This window comes from Eurypyga helias, unplaced genomic scaffold (genome assembly GCF_000690775.1).
Source record: "Eurypyga helias isolate BGI_N326 unplaced genomic scaffold, ASM69077v1 scaffold24209, whole genome shotgun sequence".
Taxonomy (NCBI): domain Eukaryota; kingdom Metazoa; phylum Chordata; class Aves; order Eurypygiformes; family Eurypygidae; genus Eurypyga; species Eurypyga helias.
This window is the reverse complement of record NW_010274404.1, coordinates 17093-26308: the sequence shown is the minus strand read 5'-3', so window position 1 is coordinate 26308 and position 9216 is coordinate 17093. Positions and strand designations below refer to the sequence as shown.

Below are 9216 nucleotides of genomic sequence, written 5' to 3'. Positions count from 1 at the left end.
ATTTGAATGAAATTTGTTTGAAAATGTGTTTTTAACTAGTCATACTAAATACAAAATGTATTGTAAATTTTCATTTAAAGTAATTACTCTAGGAAGTGGGTTACTTTATTTTCTGGTACATGCTGATTACTTGTAAACTCATTTTCCGAGATGAAAATTTACTTACTTTCATAATACTTTTTTTCAGGTCTCTGACTTTGGAGGAACAATAGAGTTTCGCCTACTGGAAGAATGCAGTGAAACTGCCAATATTTATAGCTGGAATTATAAATTTAATATTCAACTCTTGTGTTACTAATTTCTTAATAAATAGTACCTCAAAGTAGAAGAAAAATGTATGGAAGTGCAAGAACAATCAGCAACTTAGAAGGAAGTCCCTCTAGGTCTCCTCGTTTGCCAAGATCTCCTCGCCTGGGCCATAGGCGAACAAATAGTGGAGGAGGAGGAGGAACAGGTAAGACGTTGTCAATGGAGAACATCCAGTCCCTTAATGCAGCCTATGCAACATCTGGACCAATGTATCTGAGTGACCATGAAGGTGTAGCTTCTACTACTTTCCCAAAGGGCACAATGACTCTTGGAAGGGCTACAAATCGCGCTGTGTATGGTGGTCGAGTTACAGCTATGGGGAGCAGTCCTAATATTGCTTCAGCTGGGCTTTCACACACAGATGTCCTTTCTTACACTGATCAGCACGGAGGTCTGACCACATCTGCACACCATCACCACCATCAGGTTCCTTCTATGCTGAGACAGGTTAGAGATAGTACCATGTTAGATCTGCAGGCTCAGCTTAAGGATCTACAGAGGGAGAACGATCTTCTAAGAAAAGAACTGGACATTAAGGACAGCAAGCTGGGATCCTCCATGAATAGCATCAAAACTTTCTGGAGTCCTGAGCTAAAGAAAGAAAGAGTATTGAGGAAAGAAGAAGCAGCCAGAATGTCAGTTCTTAAAGAACAAATGAGAGTTTCCCATGAGGAAAATCAGGTAAGTAGTTCTGAAAGTTCCTTTCTATTGATTTGCAGCTAAGTACTTGATGTTTTGCTTATGGTACTGTATCCTATGCTGGAACAAGTTTGACATTTACAGCACCAATATATGTCTTGATCTATCTGCCTCTGGCAGCTAAACAGTAGGAAAGCACACTAATAAGAATCTGAATGCAGATTATAATTTCCTTCATGCATCATTCTTTCACGTTATAGCTGAAGAGAATATTGTTTATCACTACTCATTTTCATATCCAGTGCTTTTTTGCAGCAACAGTCTAAATATACTCAGCAACCTTATCTGAAGAGGTAAATGAGCCACTTCTGCAAAAGTCTAAGTAAACATCCAGAGGCATATTTTGTATGAGCTGTATATGGATTTAGCTGTCCCTTTTTTTAAAGTTAAAAGAAGATATATTAAATCCCAGCATGCAACCTTCTGTAATTCTACATTACAGGATGCAGTTGTGTTTTCAGCCACATTTCAGAGGCCTGTGCCTTAGAAAAAGGACTTCATGTAAATATGCATTTCAAATACTTCTATTCACGGCATAACATTCTTTTCCTTAAGTTATAAAAAAATATTTTAGTCTGGATGAATAAAGCTATAAGGTCAAGCTTTGAGGCTCTATGCTATTTCACAAAGCTATACAGAACAGTGGAACAGTATAGATTAAAAAAAATCTCAAATTGCTGTCTCCAAACACTTTTTGGCTGCTGGTCTTATTTTAAAGCTGCTCCTTTTTGGGCCATCTGTTAACTTTCCCTAGACAAAAACACAATCCTGTGTTTCTCTTACTTCCAGATTTCCAATCTAAACTTCTTCACTGGCAGGCAGCAACAACAGAATTTTTTAATTTAATTCCAAGTTTGTGATCACCAGTGCTTCTCACCAAACTTTCCACCTCTTAGGCATGTCATGAAGCTAAATATCTATGGAACTAACAAGCCTGATACCAGTTACTTCAGTGGGAAACTGGCTGGGTCTTGATCAGGAATTCAGTACAGTGAATTAATTTATTGTTTTCTTGTATAACTTGTGTATTTAGGCGACAGTAATGGTTAGGGAATATTTATTTATCGTAGGTGTGCTATGATGCTGCTAGAACCATATTTTTAAAAACCTGTTTGGTGGAGGTTCTGCTTTTCAGAAGCCTTATTGGTCATTATAATCTTGATAGTTGGTGTCACCTTAGCAGTGGGGGGAATAGTCTGATACACTCTGTTTCGGTAGCCTTTCTTATAAAAATGTCACATTAGTATCTTGTATTAGCATTTGGGACCTGAACCTGGTGTGTAGAGACTTTGCCATCTGCCAAAGTGGTTATGTGTTTGTGGTGGTTTTTTTTTTTTCTCTTTCTAAAAGCTATTCCCTCATCTTGAGGAGAAAGTAAATTAGTAACTCTGTTACAAGTCCTCCTATTTATTTGTTCATTTCATAGAAGAATATATCTTTTTATTCATAGCAAATACTCTTATTTTCTTGGAAGGGTGGACCTAACAGAAGGCAAAAAGAATGTATTTTACATGTATTTATCTGTATGTTTAGCGTGAATCCTTACACTATAATACAGTAACATAAAGACTGGGTAGCCCAGTATTCCATTGCTAACAATGTCCACAAGTTTATAGAATAGAGCTAGTATACAGTGATATTTCTACCAACTACTTTTTATGATTCACCTACAGTTTCTGCATGCTTAATAACTCTCAGTGGACTTTTCTTTGAATTAAGCCAGATGCTTTTGGACCTATGTAAAATTCTAGTGTCCGCAAGCTCTTATGATAGCAAATTTCACAGCCTAACATGTCATGTGAAGAACCACTGCTTTTTGGTTTTGCACTAGACTGGCTGCTTTTCCTCAGATTTCCTGTTCCTTGTACTGGAAGAAACATGAAATAGTTGATGTCTGGTGCCAGTCTCAGTGCCACCTGTGATTTTATAGGACATGGTCATCACATCCCTCCCGCAGCTCTTTTCTAGATAGGAGAATCTTAGTATGTGTGGTAATTCCTTTCATGGAACTGTGACATTTCTTTGATTTTTCTCTGAATCCTTTTTACACTTACTACTGTTTGTTTTTTTTTTTTTTGAGGTAAGGAGACCAAAATGGATTTTTTTTTTTTTTAATCATATAAGTGTAAAGAGGGTTATACATTGACCTTCCAGTGTTTGCCCTTTTATTCTGTACTTCACTTCCCAGTAATCCCAAACACTCAATTTGTTAGCCTTTTCTAGCTTCAGATGACCCTTTTTTTTTTTTTTATTACTGCTTCTGAGCTAATATTTTAATGGAAATATTTATAATAGCTGAAGAATCTCAGCAATGATTATAATAATTTTGGATCCCAGCTTGTTATGCATGAAGGTGGGATTATTTTCACTTGCATTTATATCTGCTTGAATTTCATCAGACCACCCTTGCCTAGTTGCTTAATCTTATAAAATCCTTCTTTGCATTTGACTTTTGGCGTTAGTGCCTTGAATAACCTAATATCACGAGGCAAATCAGTCACCTTACTGTTCACCCTGTTCTCTGCGTTGTTTGGGATATGTCAGGCAGCACAAAGCCAGCCACAGGTTCCAGCAAAACTCCACAGGGGCCTTCTGCTGGTTTTATGACTTGACCGTGTGTTTCTGCTATTTCCTCTTTTGTGATCAAATATTTATGTATGAAAGGACCATCCATCTTACCTAATTGCTGCTTAGTTTTCTTGTAAGCATTTGGAGAGGAGCCTTTATGAAGGAGTGGTTTTGGAAGTCTAAACTGGCTGTGTCAGCTAGTTTGTCAGTCTTACTTATCCACATGACTATTGATTCTTTCAAACAAACATTTTGAATTAAAATCACCAAAAAGCTATTATTTTAGTGACAAAAATGTGATGCTATCTGTAACATCTACACTAAAAAGTCTGTTCTTGTGTGTCTGAGGGTTACTTCCTTTCTTAAAAACTGAGATGTTTCTTAATGAAACGCTAAAAGATGTTTTCAGACTGGCTGTGCATGATGAAACTGAACCTGAATAAGGCCCTTAGTCTCATAGCCAACTTCGGGAACTCCTAGGAGATTGGAGAAGGGCAAATCTAGCTGCCTGCCTGCCTACCAAAAAAAAAAAAAAAAGGAAAAAAATGAGTGAATTAAAAATTTGATATTTTTATTGCAGTTTTAGGAAAAATATTAAAAGAACAATCAAAGAAAAAATAACTTTTTCAAAAAACTATTAGCTATTCCTAAAATATAAGGAGTATGGGGGAAAGATTAAAAAAAAAAAAGACTAACACTCTATGGATTTGTCAAAAATAATGTCAAAGAAGCCTGGTTTTCTTGGAGTACAGGAAAACAGGATTTATCCGTAAGGGAAAAACAGTAGTAACATATTGACATTATTAGAACTTCTTACATTGTCCCAGAAGACTTTCATTAGCAAGCTGGTGGGAAGCATATGAGATGAAATTGCCATTATATGGATGTCTGTCTGATTAGAAGACTGGGTCAAATTGTGATTATCACTGACTCATGGTGAAACTGGAAAGATGTCTAGTAGGATCTGGTAGGGATCATCATGTGTTTGATGCTTTCATCAGTGTTCTGAATGATGGATATGCATTATGCACCCAGATAACGTGAAGATGTGAAGGGTTAAAACCATGCTGGAAAATAGGATTATAAATGAAAACAAATTTTGCAAATTGAAGAACAAGTCTGAAAAAGTAGGATGTGTTTCAACAGAAAATGGATAAAAAATAAACCTTTTGGAAGCAAAAAGACACCCATGAAGTAATTTATGGACATGAATTAGACTGTGAACTTAGTTGAAGAAAGTAATGCACTTTTTCCATACCTATAAATATCATTATCTAATACTTGTAGTTAATACAAAATGAACCACTGCATGCAATGAATAGTGTTTCTTTTTCATTCATGACACGGTTATATGTCATTGTTGGAAATAAGTGGTGAGTTTGATCCTTTTATTTTTTTATGGAAAACCAGTTAATTCTAATTTGGTTAATGTCTTCTTTGAAAACATATTATAAATTTTGATCATTTTAAGTTTAGTTCCTGTCCTGATACTGCAGTAGTTTGCTTCTGATTAATGAGATGAAGAGAAAAGATGAAAAGGATAGTGAAGAGTTCCTCTGAGAGGCTCATAGTTTTGAATACAAAATTGTTCCTTGAAATAATTTTTATATATCTGTAGCAATATGAATAACTTGTAGATGCTGCAATTAACATAAGAGAGCTGATAAAATAATCAGCAGGTAAGGCCATGCGTATTCATGAAACCTGAACTGTGAGTATTTACTCAATGTTATTTCACATCCTCTTCATTTTGATGCTGATTCATGACATGTAGCTAAGTAGAACAGCAAAAGGAAATACTCTAAGGTATATTCTGAAATTATGTTTCCCTTCTTGGTATTAATTACACTGTATTCCAAATAAAAGCTTCATCAGGGTAATGCATCCATTCTTAAAAAAAACCAAGCCAACCAACCAACAACACACCCAAAAAACCATATGCTTATTTTGCTTTCTGGTGCATTGAATATCACACAAGGTATGGTCTTTTAGTCACCTCTCTGCCTGGTGAGAGAAAAGTCAGGCAGCAAGGGCTATTACTTAATTTGCTGTAACTTCTCTACCGTATCTGGGAACTAGTCAGTGTAGTTTAAAAAAAAAAGAATTAAGAAATATATATATTATTTATACATACTTGTAAAATTACATATAGTTGATATGTATTAATATAGTTTGTTGTTAGTGTTTAATAAAGCTCACCACTTCTTACCTTTACGCTATTGTTTCCATGGCTGGGATCAACCCTGCCTGCTTCCAAACTGAACAGGACATTGCTTAGACCTTGCTGGCACCCTCTAAATGCAAGTCAAAGGAATTTGTCAATATGTTACCTCCTTACTCTGTCCACTTCTGAGACTATTCTTCATCTTTTTTTCAGTTACTTTGTCTATGCCTATTGAAATTCTGGAGGTTGAATCCTAGTGGAATATGCAGGGAGTTGCCATCAATTAAGCCTTCAGTTTGAGTTCCCAAATAGATATATTCTTCCTGAATACACATCAAAGTATACACTGGATTACTGGTTGGAAAGGTGTCCTCCCTGTTATTTCTAATACTGGAGGTGGTCAGAGGAGTGTTTTGGAGTATAAATACCTTTCAGCCTGTCTCATCATCTCTTTGTAAATGTGTGCAACACCACAAAGTTTGAAGCTTATTGTGAATACTTTTGAAGTCCAAGGTTACACAGAAAAGGTAAAGCTAGTACCCTGCAAAATGGAAATGTTCTGTTCATGTTTTACTATGCTTCCCTAGCTATGTTGTTATATTAATTATTTAATAAGGATAACAAAAAATTAACTTGATATTGTTTTACTAAATGTCTCTTTTCAAGAAACAGTAATCAATTTAAATATTTTCAATTCAGATTTGTAATACAGTATATATGACCAGTTAAAGTCTCTCTTAAGGTATTTTAAAGCCAGTAGGTTTGACACACTCATTCACATTATTTTCTGTTTTTCACTGTACTGTTGTTTTCTTCTTTCTTCAGCTTTATTTTCCAATACTTATGTCTTAAGAACTGCATGCATGTTTGTTGATTTTAATTTTATTTTGCATGTTTTCACTCTTTTCTTAATTTAAATTCATGTACATTGATGGAAATTTAGGTAAGTGCAAAGTATTTATTTACTTTTTTAAAAAATGAGACAAAGTGCTTGAGGATTTAAATATGTGGAATAGATTAAACATTATAGAGCAAAAAATTTGTAGTTGGAAGATAAAGGTATAATGAGAAAAAAGTACATCAGTAATTTTTTTTTTTCAAATTTGAAAACAAAACCGTTTCTGTCAAATGGGAAGTTGCTAAAATAGCAGGACTTGTCTGCTGAGGAATGACAGCATATTAAATAAGCCATGTGAGAAGGGTGCGTGTTGGCTTGTGGGCTGCTGCTACTGATGATGAGGAAAGCTACTGGCCCTGTGGTGGGAGTGGAAAGAGAGAGGTAGGTGGTCATAATACTCTAGATATCCAAGGAAGTTTTGAGGAAGCAATAACCCAAAAGTGTTTAAGCGTGAATGGGATTACTTTTAAACTTCTTGGTTTTGCTGTGGGATTTTTAAATCTGAAAAGTTTGTTAAGTACAGAGCTAGGAAAAGAATAAGGGGAATGTGTCCCTGTAAGTGTGCAAATACTTGTTTAGTCTCAACCGAAGCTTTTTGGTGGTGTTCTGGTTCAGTTAATAATGCCCATATATACATCATCTAATAGGTACTAATGCTTTAAGCTGTATGAAAATGATATCACGTTAATGGTGATTGGGAAAGGACAATTAGAATAAGTGATATACTTTTGTGCATTTTTGACATAAAAAGAGTGATTTTGTGTTCTGTTCCCCCCCAGTATTTGAAAAAGGTAAGGAGCATTAATTGTAGTCTCTAGGATGCACTGTGTATGACTACCAGCTGAAGGAGCACTATTATATTTCCAAAAAAGGTACTTTATTCATTATGGCAGAACTTTAAGTTGCTGAAAAAGTGATTTAAACTTAACTTTTTTTTTGTCATATTCTCATTCTTATATTTCAATTGCATCTTGAAGTCTTAGAATGAGAGTCAAATCAAGTGTCAGTAGCTGTGCTTTATAAAGAAGCATAAACAATACTAGACGTTTTAAGGAAGCATTCCAGTAGAATAGCATTAATAGCATTCCAGTAGAAGGTGTTTGTAAAAGTGCTGTAATGCTATATGGCTCAGAATTGTGATCTTGTCAGTTTAAACATATTCATACCCTTAGCTTACATTTGATGGTACATCCCTGAGACACCACAAAAAGTGATGCTGCTTCTGTTGTGGGTTTTGTGCTGTAATGGTAGTGATCATCTGCTGCATAAAACTGAAGTATTGCATGAGGAGTTTTCTGAAAGGTTTATTAGTTGATAATTAACTGAATTTAGTAATTTCATAGTTGTTAAATTTCACTTCCAACTTCAGATGGATAACACATTCTATGTTCTCTGTTCTGATGTGTTTTGAACCATGGTTCTCTTGTTCAACAGTGATTGTGGTGTTGCTGTGTGGGTAAAACCCTTTGTACAGAAGCCAGTATTTTGACAGGGTCTTGGAGATGGACACTTCAAAAAAACCACATAGATCTAGCAGGAAATAGGTTGGGATTAAACTATCTTTGAGCTATCCTTGCTTTAGGTGTGTGGCACTGCTTGATGGTATTCCTTCAGTAGATACTGGTAAGCCACACATTAAGCATGGCAGATGATGCTCTGTGCCATCTCCTGCCTCTGTCAGCCCAGAGTAGGCATTCTAGTGGCGTACTTTATGCTATCAGAATGACATACAAGTGTTGGAGAGAGAGGTAGTTGTGTTGTATATAAACCATTTTGAGTTTTGTTAGAATTAGGAGGTATCAGAAACTTCACATAAATAGTAAGCTATTTGGTAACACAGGAACTTACTTTGAAAGCAAGGCTTACAAAGTAGAAGTGAAGCCGCCTGAAGAAATTAACTAAACATTTAATCTCATGAGTAAACCCATGAATATCTCATAGATAACACATCAGACACTATCCTTGGTGTATTTCTTTTGCACTGATCGTGATGGAGCCTGCAATTTATGGAGTGGGTTGGTTTTTTTTTTTTCTTTAGATACTTTTATTTCTCTGTTGGCTGTTGTAAACTGGTTTCCTTCCTGCCTCTAAACCTTGAGGCCTTACAGTTAATCTTGTTAAAATGCTGGAAATGACTCTTCAGAATTTTCCATCATCTGAAGTGAGGGAGAGAAAGAAGAGAAAGTATTGGGGAAAAAACCCAAAAAAGTAATTCCTTTCTCATTATATATTTTTAGTCTTTACTATTTCAGACATTCTCCCTCATTTTGGTTCTTTGATCTTGACTTTTATGAGAGTTGTCCCCAGTTTATTTACCAGACAGTTGATAATGCCATATTCTATTAGCCTGCAACAGGGAATTCCATCCTCTAGGCTATTTCTGAAAATCACAACCCTTCCGGCTGTTCTGTAAAGCATTATTTTATTTATATTTTATATATGTATATAAGCTAATGATAAACTTGAATGACACTTTCTAACATTTCTGGTTTTGGTCATGTTTCTGAGGTTGTAAGATGTATTTCAGGTTGTTTTGTTGGGGTGGGGGGGAATGCTATGATGGCCACTTAACTTGTTG

General features: G+C 35.4%; 1 pseudogene across 1 annotated transcript; it reads left to right on the top strand.

Annotated features, from left to right (window-relative positions):
* The first annotated feature begins 220 nt into the window (after window positions 1-220).
* LOC104515724 lies at window positions 221-990 on the top strand (annotated as a pseudogene). The gene has a single exon (XR_727946.1). The product of XR_727946.1 is annotated as an ERC protein 2 pseudogene (transcript).
* The last annotated feature ends 8226 nt before the right edge of the window (window positions 991-9216 follow it).